Genomic DNA, 25,274 nt, shown 5'->3' with positions numbered 1-25,274 from the left:
CAGGTTCTGCAAACAAGGCAACATCTTTACTGAGGCTAGCATAACGTTCAAGCTGTTTGACCATAGGGATCAATGCTGCTCCCTGCTGAGGCCTGCAGCAGGTATCTTCATTATAACATACTGGATAGCAAGAGGGTTTTTCTCACACCACATCAGGCTATAGCGAATATAACAATGCAAAGGCTTCTTTGAGGTCTGCTCAGGACAACAATATTGTCTGGCTATGGTGAAAGGACAGGAGACATTTGAGATGGGTTTAATCAGGCTGCAACCTTATTATTAGATGTCTGGGACTACCCAGCCGATAAGTGTACAGTGCAGGTATCCCCATGTTTATTTCATAATTACCCAGGTGGCTTTTACCAGTTCCCCCTCTTTTTCCATCCAGGTCCCTCCAACAAATCCATTGCCGGGATCTTACCATACCTGGGGTGACGGGCTTCCATTAGCTCTGTGACGTTGCACCCCATAATGCTTTATAGACACATGCTTATGAGTGTAAATATGACATAACTGGAAAGTGTTTTATGCTAGATATGCCATGTAACATATCTCTGCAAAGGTTATGATCTACTGGATATATTCATCCTATTTGTATGCATATATCATTTTTGTATTCAAAGTTATTAGTATTGGCAATGTACTTGTTTGATTTTAAGTAGCCTCAGTGAAGCATCTGAGTGCTGGAGACAGGAGCACTTCTTAAACTGTTTTCAGTTAAGCCTGAAGCTTGTGGGGGACGTGGTTCAGACTTGGATCTGTGTTTGCAGCAGGCAAGCATGTCTGAAGTGCTGAAGTCTCAAGCTGGCAGGGAAAACAGGCTCACAGGTAGTCTTGGCACATCAGGTGGCAGTCCCAAAGGGGTTTCTGTGAGCCAACCCGTCACAAGCTCCCCCTCTTTTCCCCTCCCTGTTCCTCCAACAAATCCATTTCCAGGACCTTACCATCCACCCCCCTTGTAGGAGGGTTAAGATGAGCTATTAGAATGCAGGGGCGGGGGGGGGGGGGGAGGTCTCACTGCTGTACCAATCATAGGAGTCTCCAACCACCTCTCATTCGTTCCTTTAATGAACACCTCTTTTTAAGTCCTTTTCCAAGCCATTTATCTGGTCACTGTATACCTTTCCTATGGAGTACCTGCAGTGGACATCCACCACAAAAAGGTGCCAGCAATTAGCCTGACTGCCTCCTCCTCACATCCAGTCAGGTTCCCAGACATCTCCTAATGCTGTATTTTATATCTGTAAAACACATGACAGCACCCAAGTTGGACAGGTGAACTCCATCCTCCCGAAACAACTCTGCTGCTCCATATACTATGCCAGGATGTGAAATTACTGTCCCTTCTATGGTCCCAAGGAATGTGGCCACCTCCCTGTTCACATACCTCCTTGCCTTACTCACAGCTCCCCGCCAGACCCTGCGCTGAAGCATGTCTGACCAAATAATGTTAATTCCTGGAAAAAGTTCAAGAATCAGCCTGAAGTCCCTCCTTGCACTAAGTATTAGTTTCACCTCTTTAAGCATTCCCAAATCATTTTCCCCAAGATGCACCACAATTATATCTGGGGGTTGCTGACAGGCACACACAGCATATAGCATCGCTATTAGCTGATCCCATAACATGCCCCTCTTTGCATGCCAACTGAGTATCGCTTCATCACCGAAGCCCAGCTGCAAACCCTCAAGCAACCTCGATGTGTGCCTGGGCCCAAAAGACAACCCTGTGCCTGCAGATCCACCCCACCATCTGTATGGCCGGTCAGCCAACATCTGTAATGAGATTACAACAAATTAATGCGGATTTATTGCCTGAGGTCTTACGTACATTCAGTATGCATCTGAATGCCAATGCCCAATTGCCTCTGCTCCTATACCTACCTGTGCTGCTGCTGTTGCTGCCACCCCAATTCTGAATGAGTGGGAACCAAATTCATGGGCTGGCAGCCCCAACTTTATCAGCCCCCATCTCAACACAGTAATAAATTGATATGCTGTGAGGGGACTGCTGTCACCAGGCATAAAAATGGCCCTTTAGCCATATAACCCTATAAGTCTTCAAAGCCTAAACTGGGCAGACCCCAGGTTCATCACCCTACCAGAGGATCACAGATTCACCCTGGCCGACTTGATGCATCTTTGACAATCGCAAGTGTAATATCACTAAATGCTCATGCCGTTGTATATCCTGTTGAGTCCCTACTGGACCCAGGTACTAGTGAATGAACTCCCAGTCAAAAACTTTTGAACTAAAAAACCACTGCAAGGAACAGGATAACCATTTAGCCTATTGATGAATGTAATGGCAGAAAAGCAATTCGAGATTGTGAAGGATGCCAGTTGACAGGTTGCCAACAGCAGCATGTATTGCAGTACCTGTTCCTCTATAATGGGCCATATTGTTGACCAGCCTTCCTGATCCCGAAATTGCATGAAATCATTAAAACTTCTCATAGCTCTGCCACACGTGCGGGGCAGCTGATCTCCGTGCCACACCGACAACCATTCTACTCCAAGGTTCCTTAGCACTAGTGGCATCTGCCTGGGTTCCCAGCTGGTTCCTGGTGCCAGCTCCAGAGATCTGTGGACCTGAAAATGAGGCAAAGCATGTGCTATGCCATTGTCAGCCCCAGAGAGGTTATGAAGGAATGTAATTCCATGGCACCTTTCCAGGGGCCACGCCTCGAGGCAAAACACACAAGTTGTGCTCAGGCAATTGGTTGGATGGCCCTGCCACTGTACCCCCGAATTCATCCATGTGGAATTATTGTCTTAACAAGATGGCCAAACCTCACCTCTGACTTTAATTATTATTACTGTACATAAAGGGGATAAGAACCCCCATTAACCAAGCCCACAGATTTGCTGGGGTAGTCCCACAAGAGGCCATAGTCCATTCCACTGCTTCTTGAAGCTAGCCTTGGGGGGAAAAAAACCACAAGTTGTCCACCAGCAGTTGGTTGGAGGGCCCAGCCCCTGTACCCCAAATTCATTCTTGTAGAATTATTGTCTTAACAACATGGCCAAACCCCACCCCTGACTTGAATTGTTATTTTACAGAATGGGGATAAGAAACCCCATTAAAAACCTAGACCACAAAGTTGACCCATTGGCTTTGCCGGAGTAGTCCCACATGAGGCCATAGCCCAATTCCACTGCTTGAAGCTGGCCCCAGCCTGTATTCTGTCACCCATGCCTCACTCAAATGGGGCGTACCTGCAGGTGGCATTTATTCTACTCTGCATCCTGTACCATTGTGGCATGAATGTGCTGAGACACCCAAAACATGGCTTGCATGCACGCCTGAATGTACAGATTCCACAAAAGCCAGTGCTATAATTAAATGTATGCTCTTGAATGTATTGCATGCCTGCCCAATTTATTTATATATTTTATATATATAAAAAAAATAAGGCTGGGCTTCTCTCTGGGTAAGCTTCAGCTATAACACAGGCATAGCTAAGGAATGCAGCCTTAGCAAGACACCTCATAGACTTTAGGGTCAGAAGGACCAATATGATCATCTAGTCTGACCTCCTGCACAAAGCAGGCCACAGAACCCTACCCCTCCACTTCTAAAACAAACCCCTAACCTATGTCCGAGTTATTGAAGTCTTCAAATTGTGGTTTGAAGACCTCAAGCTGCAGAGAATCCACCAGCAAGTGACCCATGCCCCACGCTGCAGAGGAAAGCGAAAAACCTCCAGGGCCTCTGCCAATCTGCCCTGGAGGAAAATTCCTTCCCGACCCCAAATATGGTGATCAGCTAAACCCTGAGCATGTGGGCAAGACTCACCAGCCAGCACTTAGGAAAGAATTCTCTGCAGTAACTCAGATCCCATCCCATCCAACATCCCATCACAGGCCACTGGGCATACTTATCTGCTGATAATCAAAGATCAATTGCCAAAATTAAGCTATACTATCATACCATCCCTTCCATAAACTTATCAAGCTTAGTCTTAAAGCCAGATATGTCTTTTGCCCCCACTACTCCCCTTGGAAGGCTGTTCCAGAACTTCACTCCTCTAATGGTTAGAAAACCTTCGTCTAATTTCAAGTCTAAACTTCCTAGTGTCCAGTTTATACCCATTTGTTCTTGTATCTACATTGGTACTAAGCTTAAATAATTCCTCTCCCTCCCTAATATTAATCCCTCTGATATATTTATAAAGAGCAAGCATATCCCCCCTCAGCCTTCTTTTGGTTAGGCTAAACAAGCCAAGCTCTTTGAGTCTCCTTTCATAAGGCAGGTTTTCCATTCCTCGGATCATCCTAGTAGCCCGTCTCTGAACCTGTTCCAGTTTGAATTCATCCTTCTTAAACATGGGACACCAGAACTGCACACAGTATTCCAGATGAGGTCTCACCAGTGCCTTATATAACGGTACTAACACCTCCTTATCTTTGCTGGAAATACCTCGCCTGACGCATCCTAAAACTGCATTAGCTTTTTTAACGGCCATATCACATTGGTGGCTCATAGTCATCCTGTAATCAACCAATACTCCAAGATCCTTCTCCTCCTCTGTTGCTTCCAACTGATGTGTCCCCAATGTATATCTAAAATTTTTATTATTAATCCCTAAGTGCATGACCTTGCACTTTTCACTATTAAATTTCATTCTATTACTATTACTCCAGTTTACAAGGTCATCCAGATCTTCCTGTATGATATCTCGGTCCTTCTCTTTGTTAGCAATACCCCCAGCTTTGTGTCATCTGCAAACTTTATTAGCACATTCCTGCTTTTTGTACCAAGGTCAGTAATAAAAAGGTTAAAGAAGATTGGTCCCAAAACTGATCCTTGAGGAACTCCACTAGTAACCTCCTTCCACCCTGTCTCCAGCCATTGGAAGAACTTAAATTTAGCCTGTATCAGCCATGCAATACCCTGCATCTGCTTACTGGGGTGTCTCCCCTCCCCCCAACAAGCTGAGACAGTCTCTGGCTGGCCCATGTGATACCCCGTCTGGGTAAAGCCTCAGAGGAACCACTGCTGCCCGGAATCCCCACCTTTGCACATCATTTGGTATGGGACTCTGAACCACCTCCTGTACCTCTCCCCAAAGCAGATCCAAACACCCCTGCAATTAGGAACCTTTATCCATTGTTGATTTAACTCACTCCTGCCCTCAGTATCTGCAATCATCTGAGTGGAATGTCCTAGATCTGGGCAAATCATTACACCTTATATGGCCTGCAAAGCTGTGGAAACAACTTCAGATGCAATAACCCTGATTACTTGTATCAAATCCCGGCTGACTGTCCCACCATCAAATGCAGCCAGCTCACTTGTGTGCATAAGTGCTTCATCTTGAGCCCCCTCCCCCCCCCCCACACCTGCCCAAGCCTGATAGGCTGCCCTTGGTAATCAAAGGCACTATCCCAGGCTCCCCCAGCCCCTTGCCCTTGTTGCAAGGATCCTGCCCTTGGCTCACCCCTGGCCCAAATAACTGCACTCCATCCGCCCTGTACAGGGTTTGGTTCCTCCCCAGTTCCCTGTTCCAGGGACACTAACTAGGAGGAAGCAGCAAAATTCAACCCCCTGCTGTCTCCTGCCCATGGCAGGAAAAACCAGAAACCCTGTTCCCTAAACCTCTATGCACCACACAGCTGCTATGATTCAGCCGTGGTCCATGTAAAAAGGAAGTCTCCAGGCATGGCACTGCCTTCAAACCCTGCATTCCCAAGGGATGAGTCAGCAACTACTCTGCCAGTTTTGCAGCAGTTTTCATCCCCTCACCCCCCACCATAAAGCACTGTTCCCTTCACTTGGCCAGGCCAGCCGAACACCCCGCAGGTTAAAGGTGCAGGGCGGTCATTCACAATATACTTTATGTTGCAGTGTGGTTTCTTTGTTTTCACTGTTGTAAGGTAGACAGTCACCTATATTTTAGTCAGTCAAAATGAGGCTGAATTGAGCAGATTAGGCTTTCCAAATGTACTCTCAAAATGTGGACTTTGACTCAGTTATAACTGAAGCTTGCTACAGAGCCCCATTTCTGCTTCTAGCCCTGATAATCAGATGTGCATCTTGACATGTTACAATGGCATCATTTGAAGTTACCAGAGTTCAAAAGCCTTACTGTACAGGGAAAAGACTTTCCTATGAGCATAGAGAGGAAAATGCACGCTCACTTTCTCTCTCTCTGATCTACCGTGACATACTTACAGACCTCCTTGCAGTATATTGTAATTTGTACTGAGGAAACCATATGGCTGAAATGTCAGTAACAGCAACCCAGAATGGGCTAATTAGTATCGCTCAGGTAGAATAACTGGGATTTGTTGTGCATACAGAATATTTCTTTTTAACCCTGTTTTATGTTTTCTAGTGGGGCCTCCCGTATCTGCTATTGTCATATCTGTTTGAAAAATTCAAACAGCTGCTTGCACTGGACACAGCAACTTGTGTGTGGCTTAAAAAAAAAAAAAGTAGAAACTCTCCTAAGCTGCTATTTTTATTTTTGCATTACAATACAAGCCTGTTCCCCAAATGACTGTTCAGACACGTAACAGAGATGTTCTTTGCTCATGCCCCCCAAAGAGCTTGCAATCTAGGTTACTTGATCTAACTAGAGAAAAAGTCACCAGAACTGAGTTAATACTGAATTAAATCTCTTTTCTTACAAAACATAGTAGACATCTAAAAATCTTACTGATATGCACTGCAAACTCAGCTGAGTTGCCGTCAACAATTCAGAAATGTTAGAACCACTTACGGTGAGTCACAATCTAATGAGAGGGGACCTGCTCCCCACCAACATACGGCAGTTAAAATGGAGTAGCAAAGCAGGTGAAGGCTGTCTGTCATGATTCAATTTTGTGCTGCATTCACGGCTGCTACTACCCAAGTTCAACTACTTATAGTTTTGTTTGCTTTGTGAGTGAGGATATGGGGAGTGATTGGCTCTAAATATTCATCATGTGAGTTTATGGATTGTATTTAGTGTAAAGGCTGGGAAGTCCAATAATTCTTCTTCTTACTTTAGCCCATAGGGATGGCTTGCCGGCTTGCCTTTATTATATTCCTCTGTTGTGCAAGGAATCTATAGGCCTATATCTTGTAAAACATTAGCTTAAGCAGGTTCCCATAAATATGGTGAAGTATGGTAGGCCTGTAACCTTTGGCACAGTTAAATGGGCTGGCAGTTACCCCTTAGATTTTGGGGAACTAAGGATAAATTGCTCAATGGCAGGAGCTGGAACTTTGCTGCAGCCAGGCATACTATTTTGTTTTGTCTCTCTGCCCTGCTAGGACTTATCTGAGGAAAACAAGAGGCTGCCAGCATTCTTCCATAATTGTGAGTTAATTTGATTATAGTGTGTTCGCTCTGCACTCGTCCATGGAGCCAGAGCTGTAATGCAGCTTGCCACCAGGGATCAAGGGGGAGCCAAAAATATATAAATTTGGCTGGTGAGCTGGATTGCCTGGAGAACAGCAGAGCAGTCAAGATGTGGGGAACCAGGGTCATGAGCTGCTGAAACTGGCTGCAAGCCCTCTCCTTTCCTGTCATGTATAGGAAAAGAGGTTCAGAGACAGGCCACCTAGACAAAAGAAGGCAGGCCTGTGCAGAGCATAATTGAAGATTCGTCTATGACTATTTTGATGATGGCTGTTCCCTCCCCCCCCCACTACAAGTAGTAGAATTTGTTGGGATTTTCTGCAGAAGTGGGAGGTAGAGGGGTATGGAAATAAAAAGGATTTCATGGAGATATTAAATTAACATTGCTGGGAAATTCAGTCCCATTAGGTCTCAGAATACATGAATCCCTGGTTGTAAGAAGTAAATGTTTCTCTCTGCCAATACTTCATTTATGGCCTCTGAAGAAGTAGGAATTGGCAATGTAAATGGCAGCACATCCGTTAGAAAAGAACAAAGATTTTAAAGGGTAAATGTTTCTTAAACATCTTTGGTCAACTTAATCTGCTGCCATTCTTCAGTGCATTTAATTGGATTCAGTTTTTCTACATTATGGTCACAATAGGCACTGTGATAATGAATAATGCAACATTCCATTATTTCGTTTCATGTAGACAAAAATCTTATTCCATTTTTTGTTTTGACAAAGAAGTTGCTAAGAATATTAAAGACTTTAGACTATCTACACTCAGTATTGAATTTTTTTGTTTACAAAACAGTAATTGGGATCATTTCTCACTGTGCTTGGTTGAAATTTTTAATATGTATTTTGTCCTGTTTTGCTGTTCAAGATAAGAGTACATCTAAAATAACCTTCCTATCAAATGTAGTTATCTCTGACTGTAAGATCTTATATAATCAGTAACTGTGGTCTAAATCCCAGAGCCTGTTTAAGAAGCTGTAAGAAAAACAAAACCCAGGCAGTTATATGAGCTGGGGGTCCACAACTGATCTAATGCACAATAGAGGTGTGGAGACCAGTACCTTTTGCTGGCAGGTGGAGATTGCACTAGATTCTCTTTGATGGGGCATACAAATCCCACATAAGAGAAGGGATTTGGTTTGCTTTGCAGATGGGGACTGATGTCAGCACTGCCCCCATAACATCTATTCAAAGTATTAAGTCTGGGGAAAGGGACCTCAAGATACAGTAGATGATCCAGAGACAATAGGAAATAAAGTTATGGAGAAAGGACCAAAATTCTTCTCTGATGTAACTCCATTAGGGTTATACCTGACATGAATTTGGCTTAGAAGATGCAGCTATTCCAAACTTAAAAGTAGCTGGTTTTACAAAGCCTGAGGAATGCAGCGAGACAGAAGAGGCTGTGTCAACAGGAAAACATTGGATGAGTGAGAGACTGGCTCAGTTTCTCTGAGGTTAAGGCAAAATTCAGGCTGAACTTCAGGCAGGCTTTTCCCCGCTCTGATTCAGGCCTGCAGCCTGGCAGCAGCTTGATGAGTGGGAGAGGTTCTCTATGCCTTTCTGAAAAAATGAAATGCTTCACATGGACTAAAAGATAAAGGGGTTTGGCCCTCTGGAGGAGACTCCAATCCATACTTGACTTGGCTAATGAGATGTGGACTGTTTTGAGTAAAGAAGGCTTTTCTTCCAATTGCCATGAGGTTTAGTTTTTGTTTTGGCTCTAATTATAGCCAGTTGGCATTGTATTGATGTCCATCGTGCAACTTCACCTGGGCTCTATTAGTAGTATTCCATCACTCCGATTTCTTCTTGATAAATCAGCTAGTTCCAGGAGCCAGTAGACTTACTGTTACGTTCCCTAGTCTAGTTTTACTGAGTATGGCATCCATACATCTCAGATATTGTTTCACAATAACTTAAATAGAATCCAAATTACATGTATTTGTAAGGTGTCTGGCATTCGTTAATAACTAGTAAAATGGATACCTAAGCACGGCTAATGTACAATGCAGTTGTAGCATTGGTTTCTTAGCATTTTGAGTTAGCCTTCTAAAGACTTGGATGTTTGTATTATAGTGGGCTTTTAAAACAATGAAAGATGACTTAAAAAAATCAATGAAACATTGATGCATAAAAAATGTTTTTAAAAATTATTAACCCCATCATGGAAATGTGTTCTAAGATAACACAGAACTATTACAGTTTAATTTGGGCTCTTAAAAAAATTGATGATTGCACTACAGTTGGTGGCTATCTACAATATATATGACATTCATATGAATGGCAACTTCTTAACATTTAGTGTTTTTTCCAAATGAAACTCAAAAGAATGATGGTCTGCCACTTAAAGTAACATGTTACCATCTATAATAAAGAAAGACAGAAATGATAAACTGAGTAATTCTTCTAGTTAAAGGTATAGCTTGTAGGGTGGTTTTTAGTAACCTGATGATGCAGCATCTCTTTCAAAGTGGAAAATCATTATATTATACATTGTAGTAATATTATTGTGATCCATTCTCTTACTAATTTACGTGACTAATACAAAATTCTGTATAAAATCCACTATAATTAAAGATTAACAAATTATACTACTTCAAAATCTTACCAGCATTTCTGATTAACACACATACTTTCTACAGAATGGAAAACGGTAATATATAATTCTCAATCTCAGGGTAAGTGCTATAGTCTTTTTATTAAGTGGTAGAATTCTGTTAAGTGCAGAACTTTTACGAAGAGAATTGTTACTTCTAACAAGTGTGGTATATGAATTTGGATCTGTAAACCTTACTTAGGAAGGTACTTTGACTTCAGTGTGATTATTCATGTGATTTGCAGAATCAAACCTTATATTTTTAAGAGAGTTGGCTTCAGTTTAGCATGTCACTTTGTTCAGAGTGCAGAAAACAGTTTAAGAGAACAGACTTGTTATTTATTGTAATTAAATTTTTGGTGCCTTACCTTAATTTAAATTCATTCAGTCTGTCCTCAAATTGCAGTGTGGGGGAGAAGCAGCAAAGAGAAGGTGGCAGATGTGCAATTGATTCTATTCTTTTGTGTTAACACAATACACACCCCAGATGAGGATGTTTATAAAACATCTGAGACTAAACTTCTGTTGTTGATGGCAATTTTACCATTTATAGTTCAAAGACAATAAAAGTGAAAAGAAGATCAAATGTATAATCTATTTAATTAACCATATAAAACCCCAGTTGGGAATGGAGGTGGGAGGAATGCAAAATCCTTACGTTAATTTTTATAGCTCCATAATAATATACCATTTTCTAGTCTAGATTGAATAAGAGTCATTAACTGATGTTTAGGTGGATGTTTTGAGATTACTTGTCTATAAAGATTGTGACAAAGCTCCCCCTCTACCTTGGTGGGTCCTGCGCTTATTGGCGGATTTGCTCACCTCACAGATTCACCCTGGGGGTCGGGAAACAGCCCAGAGACCTTCCCCTCTGATAGAAGCTACAGTCCAGGTCAATTCCTCCTGTGTTTGATCAAGAGTTGGGAGGTTTGGGGGAAACCCGGGCCCGCCTTCTACTCCAGGTTCCAGCCCAGGGCTCTGTGGACTGCAGCTGTCTAGAGTGCCTCCTGGTGCAGTTGCGCAACAACTATATCTCCCTGGGCTACTTCCCCAAGTCCTCCTCCCAACACCTTCTTTGTCCTCACCACCAGACCTTCCTCCTGATGTCTGATAACCCTTGTACTTCTCAGTCCTCCAGCAGTATGCCTACTCACTCTCAGCTTCTTGCACATCTCATGCTCCCAGTTCCTCTCTCACACTTCCTCTCCCCTGGCTCCCTTTGGCCTGACTGGAGTGAGCCCTTTTATAGCATCAGAGGGGCCTTAATTAGAGTCAGGTGCTTAACAGCCTCACCTGACTCTTAGCAGGTTAATTGGAGTCAGGTGTTCTCATTAGCATGGAGCAGCCCCTGCTCTGGTCACTAAGGGAAGAGAAAACTGCTTATCCAGTGGCCAGTATATCTCCCTTCTACTACTCCGCTGTTCACAACTAGCCTGGGTCTATCACAAGATACAAACTGCAAAAGATCTAAAAATGCTTTAACTTGAACCTCGTCAAAGAGCAAATATCTTTCACTTCAGCAGCAGTCCTTGATTTTAGAAGTCAGAAAAATGAAGTTTATATATTTTGTTATGGGATCCCAGCTTTTTAAAAGGTCAATTTTCTGTGTTCAGTTTTGGCCAGATCTGGAGAAAATACATTGTTCTGGCCCTCTCCCCTGCAAAGGGGGACACACCTGTTTTAGAATTTGAGACAGCCAGACTACAGTATTAAATTTAAAAAAAATCTTAATTTTTGCATGGCAGTCCCTGTATCAGTTTATATAAATTAAACTTCCCTACACAAGTAGAAAATGCAGATGATATAGTCTTCTAACAGGCCGTAGCGGTTTCAAATTTAGAAGCAAATACTTAAAATACGGTCAGTTTTACATACGCTTCAGGAAACCATTCTTCTTGTGCCACAGTGAATCCCTTTATAAGACTTTGTATCCAGTCTTCTTCAGAGGAGTTAACTGTTCCTAAGAGTCCAACATGAAAACAAATTAGGTGCAATAGCTCAATCTCCTTTTGGGTAGATTTGGCTGTGTCAGAGCACAAGTCAGATATTTCCCAGATCAGTTAATCAGTCCTGTTCACCTAAAGAACCAGTAGCAGCCCAAAATAAATTCCAAAGAGAGAATTTATACTGAAGTGGAACAGTTTGAGAGACAGCACAATGTACTACCCTGCATAAAGGAACTCTTGCTTCCTATTTCATTGTCTCCCCAAGGCTTTGTAGCTGAACTAAAAGATCTTTCTAGTGGCAGCAAGAACTTTCAAAAGATTTTATGTTGTTTACTATTCTGATGTGTGTAATGGCTTTATCTTGTTTCACTCAAATCATGATATTCCTATTAAATTAAACAAACCAAGCACAATAACAAACCTTCACAAATATTTCTAACTAAGTATCTGCCTAGAAAAGGGCAATAAAAGATGTGATATGTCTTGATAAATAAAGAAAATTGACATCTTGGTAGGGAAGAATGAAAAAGTTTCTCTTTGCTCCTGATTCCAGTTGAAAATGAAAGTGAGTATGGGCAACCTGTACTTCAACTGTTCAAGTGACTGATAACACAATTAATGATATCTCATAATGAGCAATTTAAGTGAAACCTTAATTTTTTATATTTTTTTATTTTGTAAGATTGTAGCTATTAATGGGTCAGAAGAAAAAAATGTTATTTACAAAGGTGTCATCTTTTTGGCAACTGTGATGTCAGTTCTCAATAGAGCCACAGTCATTCACCTGAAGTTCTGTTTATGGCATTACTTTTTTGCAAAACGAGAAATGGCAATTTAGGTTTCAAGCTGTAATTGGGGAGCTGTAGTCTACTGCCATTTCTATCTATCTTTAACACACCTAACCCCCTTCCCCCAAACTGTAAAGATGGATGCAGGCCACAGAATTATTTGGCTTCTAAAATCTTTAGCCAGAGACAGTGTGTGCACACATGCATGTTCATGGTGCCGAGTACAATGCAGTCATGACCCTAGATTAGGGCCTTTATGCAGAATTGCAATGTAAAGAAGAATTCACATCCCAATCTGGGTTTTTAAAATGTCAAAGTTCAGGGGTGTTTGAATGTTGACATTAAATTCAAGCCTGTGTCCAATAGTTTGGTATATTTCCTGTTCTTTTTCTTCATCCTTAGGAGTTTACTTGCCTTCCCTGCAATTTATGGTGCAGGGATACAGTGACCTGACATTCAACATATACATTTGAAAAGGTCAGGCAGGCAGCACGCTATATACTGCCAAAAATAGAAAGAAGTTCATTAAACTCTCCTAGAATCTTTGACATGAAAATCATATTAGAGATGTGAGGAAAAATACACAAGAATATTCTATTTTCTCAACACCACTGAAACAACTGGAAGGAAAGAGCATGAAAATAAGCTAAGTGCCTTAGGAATGTAATATTATGCATTTATGGCTTTTCACAAGCTCTTCCCTGGACCAGTGTGATGTGGTCATTTTAAGATTATATTCATCCCTAGTGGCTATATAGTTATTCAAACTAAGACACCAAAAGACAGAAAACCAAGAAGGCTAGGCTACATGATTACTGAAGAATCTGTAAATAGACTATCGCTCACCACTGAAAAGAGTCTCTTATGAATCTATGCTTTCAAGGTTCACTGGAGACTAAACATTGCTGGCTAAAGCTGAACATAATCATTCTATTATCTGACTCCTTACCATCCCCTATGCACTACATAGAGGAATCTGCTGGAGTTGTGCAAATTTATTTCATGGGAATGGTTCTTGTTTTATAGGAAGCAGCCCAAATATACATTTTTAAATGTGTCTGAATTATAGTGTATTAAATAATTACTAAAAATTTTACTTGAAATATCTGACTTTCTTTTACTCATTCATTGGTGATAACAAAAGGGGGAGCCTTCTTATTGGTTGGTTAAATATAAACATGGATAGTATGTACCAGTTGTCTTGGGGCAAGTTGATTGCCTTCATTTTTCTTGTTTACAAATGACAGTCCAATTAGAAACAAACTATTATCAGCTGCCATCCATCTGGTAAAGCTATTCCTAATTGTAATGGAAATCTATTACAAGCTCTAAGACTAGCCAGCCTCTCTTTTAATTTGTTTTTTACTCTACATTAAAGAATACCTGTAACAAAAAAAAATACATACACTGTAAATGTAAACACACCCTTATGAAGCTGTTAGGCATTCATATTTATCTCACACTTTATTAATACACAGTGTGGAAGATGAACTACTAGGCTTTTTTATACCAGTTTGACGCCACTGACTTCAATGGAGTTCTGATTTTAGAGTGGTGCATGTGAGAAGAGTCAAGCCTGTTCAATTTAACCCTTACATACATAAGAGTGGTGGGACACTTAATTCATTGTTTGTATAGTGCTTTGAGATTCTCACACATAAGCTGCTAATGAAGGGCAAGATATCTGACCCTTTCAAATGCCAAAAGCTCTTTTAGTATGTTCCCACTTGCATAGCATGTTTCCCTCAAAGTTACATCCACTTGCTGTTCATTAGTCAAATAAATGCCATTTATGGACAAACATACTGGTTTGTCAAGTAACTTATATGAAAAGTCACAACCTTGTCTTAGGAGGTGGGAAATGCAAGTCGTGAGTTTATAGTAAATTTCAACAGTAATTGACTATGTCAGAGTAGCACTTCAGTTTGTACAAAAAACTGTTTAGAACTATTCAATAATATTTAAATAAGATCCCTTAAACTTTTCAAGCCAGTATCTCAGTGCTTGCTGGTTCAGCCTCCCAGAGGCAGCAGGAGATTGGAGAACCCCTGTTGCCTTTTCTGCAATGTTGCTTTTCTTTCTCTGTAGAGGCAGCAAGAGCAGCCACACTGCACAGAAACTTTTCAAACCAGCCATGAAACCACTTTATGGAATCTATGACAAACTACTAGCCTATATGAGAGATCCTGTTCACTTTATCTCCCTCCCCGCACTACTGGCAAAGTTTTAAACTTGCAACTATCACTGTTCTTGGTGAAACTGGTTCAGCAGCTACTATCACACACCGATTACTTGACATTTGGGGATTGGTATGTTTAGTTATGGATGTTATTTTAAAACATGAAACCCATGACACTCTTGCTAGCAATGACAGAAACATAGCCTTATTTACAGGTAATCCATATTAAGCAGCTGGTAGGAGGGATGCAGAATAAAGGATTAGGATTGGGGGTGGGAGTAGGACACAAGAGGAAACAGTGGAACAGAGACTGAATACATATTAATGCAATTTGCCAAAAGTGAGTGAAAACCATCTATTCTCCTGTCTCCCAATAAATTTAATTCTTAAAAATGGCCAATGTAAAGTTAAATCTTCCATAAAGATACCTTGGAGAAGAACTACAAATGGAACCTATGTTTTAAGCCTGGTCTCCAATAATGATCCTCTTATCCATGAAGAGCATATCACCTTTAAATAATTAATAAAACATTCTTAATGGGTAGTCTAAGTATCAGTTTTAGTCCCTGTTCTTCTATCCTGAGTTTCACACTCATCTTCAACATCCAGTTATACCATCCTTGGGTCAGCATTATGCAGCTCCCTGATTACAGTACTGCATAGTGAAGTTCTATATCAGGGGTCGGCAACCTTTCAGAAGTGGTGTGCCGAGTCTTCATTTATTCACCCTAATTTAAGGTTTCGTGTGCCAATGATACATTTTAACATTTTTAGAAGGTCTCTATAAGTCTATAATATATAACTAAACTATTGTTGTATGTAAAGTAAATAAGGTTTTTAAAATGTTTAAGACACTACATTTAAAATTAAATTAAAATGCAGAGCCCCCCAGACTGGTGGCCAGGACCTGGGCAATGAGAGTGCCACTGAAAATCAGCTCGCATGCTGCCTTCGGCACATGTGCCATAGGTTGCCTACCCCTGTTCTACATCATTACATTTCACTCTACATCTGTTAAATTTCCACTCCCACTGTAACAACATAGATGCCTGCTAGACAGAACAAATTCATGTCTACTAGTCTGGGTGATTTTCTTTTCCAAGATCCTTGCAGCTGCTGCATTCTTCTATTCAGTCAACAGTCTTTCTTCCTCTAGAGCAGTGGTTCTTAACCTTTACTGCAGCCTGCATCCCCTTGGTTCTCAAAAATATGTTCCCGCACCCCTTGTCAAAAAGTCATTGAAGTAGGTCAGTTCTTTAAACCTAGATAAATCGTAACTATAGAATGAGAGAGAATTCTATATTTTAATTTTGCAGTTAAAATTTAATGCGGTAATCGTTAAAAAATGTATAATGTTAATAAATACATAGGTTTGATGAAACAAAGTAGTTGTACTTATGTGCCTGTGCTTAATTTGTGTTTTTGATGATTTACCTTCTAAAAAATCTGGCATGTCTTGCATCCCCAGAGGGTGCGTGCACCCCATGTTAAAAACCACTGCTCTAGTGGGTGACAGAATAGTCCAGATTTGCTCCTACTTCAACTTTTCTCCCATAATATGAGAGATTCTTCCTTTCACATTTGTAAACAAAGTGGCTGATATTTCACATTCTTCTCTCTTGCACTATGACTCTTCTTCCAAAGAGTAGTCCCTTAGATATTTTCATTCTCTTTAAACAAGTCATCATTAGAGAGAGACTATTTTGCATGGATGAAACTGAACTGTACCACAGTCTACTGGATTAGAAAATTCTTTAGGATTTACTAGGGTTTATCTATTATTTTGTTTGATCATCTCAAAACCAGAAAGTGCCTAAATGCACAATATAGAAAAGATCATTGTTATTTTCTGGGTCCCCAAAATGATTTGACTCAGCAGCTCATTCTGTTCAAACTGTTTCCACTTTTTAAATTAAACAATAGTAAAGCAAGGAAACCCTGATGGTACTACTGAGAATTAGATTCTGCATCCCTCCTACCAGCTGCTTAATATGGATTGAGAAGAAGAAAGTCAGAAAAAGAAAATTTTCCATTTTACTTATACTTCTTAATGCTGAGAAGTATTTAATCTTAGGAGAGAGTTCCCTCAGTGACACACCACTGATGGGCATAGAAAGGCAGATGAACAATTCCCTCTGGCAGAAGACACTATTGATCTAAAGGGAGTGGATCAGCAATGCAACATTTACACAGTTATCTTGCTATGATTTGTACATTGTGCTTCTACCTCTTAGAAAAGATCTAATAGCATAGATAACCATCATCTTTACAAAACACACTAAAGAACACATGCAGATAGATCAACTCAATGGAAAGAACAGTTCTCCTTATGCATTAGCCTGGCTTTCTTGGTGTTTATTCATTGAGATGCCCCTCCTGTAATTTCCAGTATGTAGGTCCTCCGGGCCGGCCTTAGGTGAGATTATTAAACAGGTGCCCCTGTGCCTGATCTGCTCTTAGCAACACAAACATAAGCTTACATTATTGGAAAACTTGACACATTCACATTATTAAAACCAGTTTAACTTAATTAAGCACACTGTAATGCTGATGGACTAGCACTAAAGCAGCAGCACTATAGAAAAAATTCTGATATGACAGAATGATGCAAATAATATATTTTTTTTAATTTATCAAAATTTTATTGGAAATTTATATGAAGAGGTATTGAAAAAGATTTGTTTTTAATTAAAAGCAATCTTTCTGGCTTTTTTGGCTGCAAAATCAGTAATAATGTCATCGTATGACAAAGACAAAGTCGTGTCTTGTTCAATTGCAAGAATAGCAAGACCAGTTAAGCGTTCCTGACTCATTGTAGAGCGGAGATAGTTTTTAATGAGCTTTAATTTTGAGAAACTCCGTTCTCCTGATGCTACTGTTACATGAATTGTCAGTAGAATACGAATGGCAATGTACACATTAGGATATATGTCAACAAGTTTGCGGATATGTATAAACTGTACAATGTCCATCACTGATTTTGCATGTGGCAACATTGATGACAGTGTACTCAATTCTTTGTACAGTTCAAGTCCATTTAAATCAAAACTATTACTGTGCTTCAGGAGGCTCTCTAGGTTTTTGCACTTTGTCATTAGTTGCTCTTGTTTTCCTATTTTGTTGAATTTAGTTATGTCATACAAAAATCCAAACTGTTCACGGTGTACTTGCAAGGTATTAAACCTTTCATCAACAGCAGATACTGCTTTATCCATCACAACATTAAAAAATTCAACCTCAAATTTCTTTTCTGGATTGTCTATGGGCATGATCTGCTGTACAGATTCTTCACAAAGAAGTGTCCCTGGCCTTTTTAACTCATTAACTATGTATTTACTTTATGAAAGTTGGAGAAAACATTGTGAAAACGTAAAACATTGGCTGCCCCACTTCTGGGCTGGCAAAAGTTATACTGACTCACAGGAGAAAAAAGAAGCAGGAGAATCTTAGTACAACATATGGTCATGCTATACCAGGGGTCGGCAACCTTTCAGAAGTGGTGTGCCAAGTTCACTGTAATTTAAGGTTTCTCGTGCCAGTGATACATTTTAATGTTTGTAGAAGGTTTCTCTCTATGTCTATATTATATAAATAAACTATTGTTATTATCTGAGGTCTTGGCCACCAGTCCTGCTCAGGCCACTGCCAGCTGAGTAAATGAAACCCCAAACCGGCAGCGGGCTGGTGGCTGGAACCCTAGACAAGGATCCCAGGCCCTGCTCAGCCCGCTGCTGGTCTGGGGTTCTGACCACCAACTCCTGCCAGCCAGGATCCCGGCAGCAACCCCCCCCCTCAGCCCGCTACCACCCTGGGATTCTGCTCACCCAGGCTGGCAGGAGGTAGAGTGGGGCTGGCGGCTGAGCTCCTGACTGGCAAGGGGCCAGCAGCCGGAACCCAGGAGTAGCAGTAGGCTGAGTGCTGCTGGCACCCCAGACTGGCAGCAGACTGAGCCACTCAACCCCCCACCGGCCCTGCTCAGCCCGCCATCAGCCCTCTCAGCCCGCTGCCGGCTGAGTGAATGGAACCCCAGGCTGACAGCAGGTTGAGTGGTTCAGCTGGCCTGCTCAGCCCACTGCCAGCCTGGGGTTCCTTGGGGGTTCCCAGGCCAGCAGCAGGTGCTGAGTGGGTCTGATGGCTGGTATCCCAGCTGGCAATAGGGCAGCAGCCGGAACCCAAGAGCAGTGATGGGCTGAGCCGCTCAGCCTGCTGCTGCATACCATCAAAAATCAGCTCACCTGCCACCTTTGACACATGTGCCGTAGGTTGCCGACCCCTGCTTTATACACTAGTAAGGAGATGAGCATATTACAGTTGTTGGAGGGCTCTTATCAGGAGTAACAGGCTAAAGGAAAGTCAGTCAACATTTTTTGTTTTTCTGATGAAAACTGGCCCACTCCCTGCCTCAAACCAAACCTGTCACTAATAATTGTCAACAACTTAATTTTCTGTTTTTGGCTAAGATATTGATTTAAAAAAAATTGAAATTGGATTCAGGATTGTTAGCAAGAATTTTTGGCAAACAAAGTTGTTAAATGACAATCTAAATGGCAGCACAGTACTGCTTTCATGCTTGGCTCACCCCCCAGCCTGCTGGTCCAACAGCTGCAGTAGAGGAGATAGGTGGAAAACTGCAGGACCCCAAAATCCACCTCTTGGGGTGCAGAGTGGCAACAGTAGCAGCAAACCCTCAGGTCCAATCACACGCCAATGGGCACCGCCACCAACCTTACGGACCATGGTGAAGTTATCACAGCATCTGATCTCAGGGACAGGGCACCCATGGAGCCACAGCAGCTCATCCTGCCCTGTGCAGCTCCACCCGGATGAGATGGATTGCTGGCAGCTGCCAGCCCGGGGGAGAGGCCAGATCCAGATGTCCTGATTTTATAGGGCCAGTCCTGATATTTGGGGCTTTGTCTTATATAGGCACCAATTACCCCCACCTAGAGTGACCAGACAGACAGTGTGAAAAATCAGGACAGGGATGGGAGGGGGGTGGTGGTAAAAGGAGCCTATATAAAAAAAAGACCCCAAAATTGGGACTGTCCCTATAAAATAGGGATATCTGCTCACCCTACCCCTATCCTGATTTTTCACACATCTGGCTAACCCCAGCCAAGCCCTGTGTGACATTCCAATCCTGGCTGCCTGCCGAGAAAGTGAGTTACTTTCACTTTCATTCCTCAGCAGGCAGCCAGCCAGCCAGCCCTCCCCCCACCTATCCCCCAGCACCTCACCCAACCCAGCCCTGACGGAGGGGAAGGAGGAGAGAGAGAGGGGTGCTCCTGGGGAGGAGGGAGAAAGGAGGGGGTGTTCCATGGGGCGGGGGGGAGAAGAATGGATGTTATGGGAGACAACAAAGCATACTGGTTCCAGAGCCACAGAGCCTGCCTCACCTCACCTCAGCCGGGTGGGGGAAAGAGTCACACTCACAGGTGAGCTCCTTCCCCAACCCCTACCGCCTCCCCTTCCCAGAGACCCCAGCAGCCAATCCCATTCCTCAGACTGTGCTGCATTCGGCTCTCTCTAGGACCCAGCAGCCCTGCTTCTACACTGTCTGGGCTGCCTGCAGAGTGGTGCCCCCAGGTAGAGTGAGGCCCTACGCGACTGGCTATTCTGCCTATGCCTAAGGATGGCCCTGTAGGTCCTTCACTGACAGTTTAGTACCATAATGGGGGTAAGAAGCCACTAAAAGTAGACTTTACAACTGCATCCTCCTTTCTAGTAAGATCTCTATTCATTTTATTTTGTTTGCTAGCCAGTAGAGGTTTTTATTGTTTCCTGTGTGCAAAAAGCAAAACAAAAACAACCCCCCCCACAAAACCACCTCCTTTTTACATAGTCGTCTCGTAGCACAATTGCAGTAAGATCACCTTGTTGAAAGCATTTTTAAACCTTTGGCATTACTTGTTGGCTTCTAGACTAGAAACATAAGTTGTGTGTTAAAACACGTTAGCTCATTTTTTAAACACCATTTAGCACCTCAATTAGACAGAGGCTGATATATTCAAAGCCACCTAAGGGATCTGGATGTCCAACCCTCATTAATTCTATTTAGTGAAAATTGAGCATCTAAATCCCTTAGAGGCAGGCTTAAAAATTCAGCCAAAAGCCCATGATGTTTTAAGGATTTGCAAACTAGTCACTGGAAGGGACCAGGGCATAGGCAGTCAGGCTAATAGTTTATTCCTGGGCTGGTGCCATGCAGTCAAGGGGTAGCCATAAGGCAGCGGTCAGCAAGCATGGGTCAAAGGGCTTGCAAGAGCCAAAATCAGTAGGCAAGATTCAGGCCAAGGTCGACGTCTGAGAATCAGGAGTAGCTATCAGGCTAGGGTTAGGAGGCAACAGTTTGGGTCAAAGTCAGGCTGCATGTACAGATCAGAGAGCGAGGCTTGGTCTGGAGCTGCAGCAAGCCAGAAATCTGCATTTGCCCAGACAGCTTCCTGGTGCACCCTCTGAGGTTAAAGAGGGCTGCTGTCACTCTGCCCCTTCAGGTGGTACTTCCTGTGGTGCTAATCTCCACAGTGCCACTGGGATGCAACTCTGCCTGGCCTCCTTGTTGTGGTATGGGACTGTTAGCTGCTCTAGGCACTGCAGACCCCGATTCCAGTCCCTTGGATCCTTACAGTCATGGTCTGCCTTTGTTAGCTAACATGTTTTAAATGCCCACTCATCATGAGAGTTCAGACTTTGAAAACACTTTTACATGAAGAGCCTATTCACCTCAAGTGGTTATCTGAAGTCCTTTTGACTACAGACTTAGAAAAAGAACCCTATTCTAATATATTGATGCCTGAAAATGCATAATAAGTGGTGTGCTGCAGGAGTGCGCTGTATATGAATAGAACACTACAAAAATTAGATTAACAAAAGGAAGTTCTCTGCGTAGTGATTAGGGGAGTTAGAAACTGGTGCCTTTTTAAAACAGTGGTACTGTTATCATTAGGATGACAAGTAGGAAAGAGTAAGGCTTGATAAGGGGAGGGATATGCTGTAAAATATGATGTAATAGAAAGATACTGCATATGTATAAGTAAATGATATTTAACTATGCTGGTCAGAAGGTATTTTAGAGTCTTAACTAATAGTTTATGTACCTGGGCTAGAACTTTAAACATTTTATCGGTCTTACCAACCAGCAAAATTAAAACTATGACTAAATTTCTCCTCTGAATCACTGCAGTTTTTTTCCTCAGGCCACATATTTGCTGTAATCAAAAGATGGCACCATTTCATCTGTCACTGAATCACAGTACTAGCTTCAGAGTTACAATGATGCAAGGCATTTTTTTTAAAATATAACCTAAGAAAGTACATTTAAAAGAATACATGGAAAAGGCTTCCAAATAGAAGGGGTACTGGCTTTTGGCAGCAGGCGAGCAGATCACTGCACCAGTCCCAGGAATAAAACTTAAATGTTCCCAGCCTCTGGAGCAGATGCATTGATCTTGCTGTAATGCATGGCTCTCATTGGTGGGCAATAAATTCCCTGAATGACACTTGGTGCTCTTGAGTCTTTGTGATTTTTCTCTCACCGTCCCCTATCCAGTGTTCATTGGTGCCTCCCTTACATTTGGTGATGGGTGAACACAAAAGCCTTGCTGAGGGAGTATCAATAGGAGAGAGGCAATTGATAAAGTGCCAAGGCATATAAAGATTTTAACAGCTGGAAGAGAGAGAGACTTGGGGTTATTACCTGCTACCCAGGAGATTCTGAGCATCAAGTCAGCATTGTGATGAAGAGGGAGGAAGAGAGCACAGCATGCTTTGACCAAGGACCCTACAAATTGTGATCCCCACTTTACATAGGCACTGTAATTTGCCTTAATTCAATAATATTCACTTGAAATCTACTATGTCCAGTCTAAACAGTACAAAGCACTTCCAGTATCTCCTTTCACTAGACACCTTCTTAGGCTGAATGTTAGGTGAGGGAGATGGGAGAGAATGCACTGAATGAATGTGTAGCCTCCGATCAGGCCCTCCTTTGATAATGGGGAAGGGCAAAGCCCAGTTTGAGTTATGAAAATTACCTGTTGTCGCCAACTGGTTACAGCAGTGGCTATAGAGGAACTCGCACTGAGCCCTATTCTGTGGCAGGTGTAAACAAGGGTAAGCTGCCTTGCATACTACTGCAAAAACCTGTTGGCTTTTTAGGAGGAGGCCAAGTAGAGCTACCGCATCTATTATTTTTTATTTTAATTTATTTATTACTATTTTTTGGAGTCTTCTCTCGTGTCTTAGACAGCTGAAGCTTGCTCTACCTAGTAAAACATTCCTGAAGCAACTCATCTTCTGCCCTCCTCCTCTCCCCACCTCAGCTTTCCTTTTCGCTTCATGAGTCTCCCTTGGGAGTCAAACTCTTTCGTTCTCCTGTTACCTTATGTCCTGTCAAACCCCTTTCGCCCCACAACTCATAACCCTCCACCGTCTCTCTTTTCTGAGGGTTCTCCTTTCCTTCTCTTCCATTGTCCCTGGCAGCTCCTAATATAATTTGGAGGCTTCCTAAGTCTGTTTTTCTTTCTCTCTCACTCCCCTTCTGTACCCCTGATGCTTTTCATACTATGATGAGAGGGACTGAAGGAATAGGGCAGTCAGGTTTCATGGGGGACCTTGGTTTGACTGATAACTGGCTCAGGAATGCAAGCTGGGCCAGGCTCCTGATGGACAAGCACAGGCTCCTCAGCATTTAACCCAGCCTTCTATGGATGCTTAGTAAAGATCTCATACAACTCCCCCTTCCTGCCACATCACTTATTGCTTATGAAATACAGTACAGCAGTTTGTCAGAAGCTCTGAAGTGCAGCAACTAGTAGCGTAAACCATGGTATGTGGCCTGGCAGCTGCAGGAACTTTGGATTCTTCGAGGAACCTCTTCATATTCCCACTTGTGAGATCCAAGGTGTCCGTTCTGCAAGCTTCCGGAACCTTCTGGAAAGCAGTGTCACTCACTCATCCATTCCCATTCCATCTTAGAGGATGTTGCAAATATAAAAAGGAGGGGAGAGTGACCCCACCAGCCTTCAGTTCCTTGTCATAATTGAAGCTAGCAGTTGGGTTTTTCCTTTCAAAGGAAAAGAGGAGATGGCCTGGGCTTTGTATGACTCTGTAGAAGTAGGAGGACCTCCTCATAAAGCCTAACCGACAGGGAAGGGTCCTTGGACCCAGTCGCCTAAGCTGGCACTGTATAAGCCCAACATCTCTTTCAAAAGTTGTTCTGCAGGAATGGGTTTGGCTACCTCACACATCCCTGTCAATGGGAGAGGCTTCTCAAGCTGTCAGGGTCTCTGAGTCTGTCCAGGTTGATGTAGGAGGGATGTAGATATGTGCTTAAACTGGCTCACTGGCCCTTGGCTCCAGTTTCCAAAGGATCTGGATCTGCATCTGCAGTACTTGGATCTAATAGCCAAGCATGGATTGTGGGAGCTGCAAACCCCAGATCAGGATCCAGCAGTTAAGTCTGAATGTGAGAGCCATACAACCTGAGGAGCTGTGTCAGCCAAGCACAGATCCAAACCTATAAAAAAAAATAAAGAAAAAAACAAAGCTGAATACAGTTTTGTGGCTGACATGCATGGATGTGGTTCCAGAGTCAGAAACCAGGCCTGTATCTGGATTTAACAGCCAAACATGGTCCAGATTACACAACCAAACACGAAGGATTACCAAGCATTATTGTCAAGGGATCAGATTACCTGGGATTCAGCTAGTATGAGGATCTTACACCTTTGACTGTTGAGTCATTTGTATCCTTGAGCTGCCCAGATCAGTGGAGTCCACAACTGCAGTTCCAACGCCATCATCATTACATAGCTGCTCACCTTGCAGATTTTGTGCTGAACATAGCCAGCACAGAGGTCCTCACAACAGTAAAACAGGGAAACAAATTACACGTTTCTGATCAGATCCAGGATGGTGCATCTCTCACTTACAGAGTAGTGTTTTAGTATTTTGGTTCCAGAACTGAGAGTCTCTTTGGTTTGGGATAGACCATCTAAAATTCTCTTGGGCTACCGGCTCATCTCTAAGCAGCAGAAGTATAACTAGGTTAAAAAGAAGAATTAGATAAGTTTATGAAGGAAAGGTCCATCACTGAATTATAGACTTTAAGGTCAGAAGGGACCATTACGATCATCTAGTCTGACCTCCTGCAGAATGCAGGCCATAGAATCTCACCCACCCACTCCTATATCAAACCTGCATCTGAGCCAGTGAAGTCTCAAATTATGGTTTAAAGACTTCAAGGTGCAGTCAACTGAAGTTAAATGGGTGTTGTTAAAACCAAATCCAGCACTTTAAATAGTTCGACTAAAATATCTCTTCCCTTCACACTTGCTCATTTTTCACTCAGTTAAATCTCACTACTTGGCCAGTCAATCTTCCAAGATGGACAGAACCTGAATTTCAAA

The sequence above is a fragment of the Gopherus evgoodei genome, chromosome 10 (genome assembly GCF_007399415.2).
Source record: "Gopherus evgoodei ecotype Sinaloan lineage chromosome 10, rGopEvg1_v1.p, whole genome shotgun sequence".
Taxonomy (NCBI): Eukaryota; Metazoa; Chordata; order Testudines; family Testudinidae; genus Gopherus; species Gopherus evgoodei.
This window is presented reverse-complemented; position numbering follows the sequence as displayed.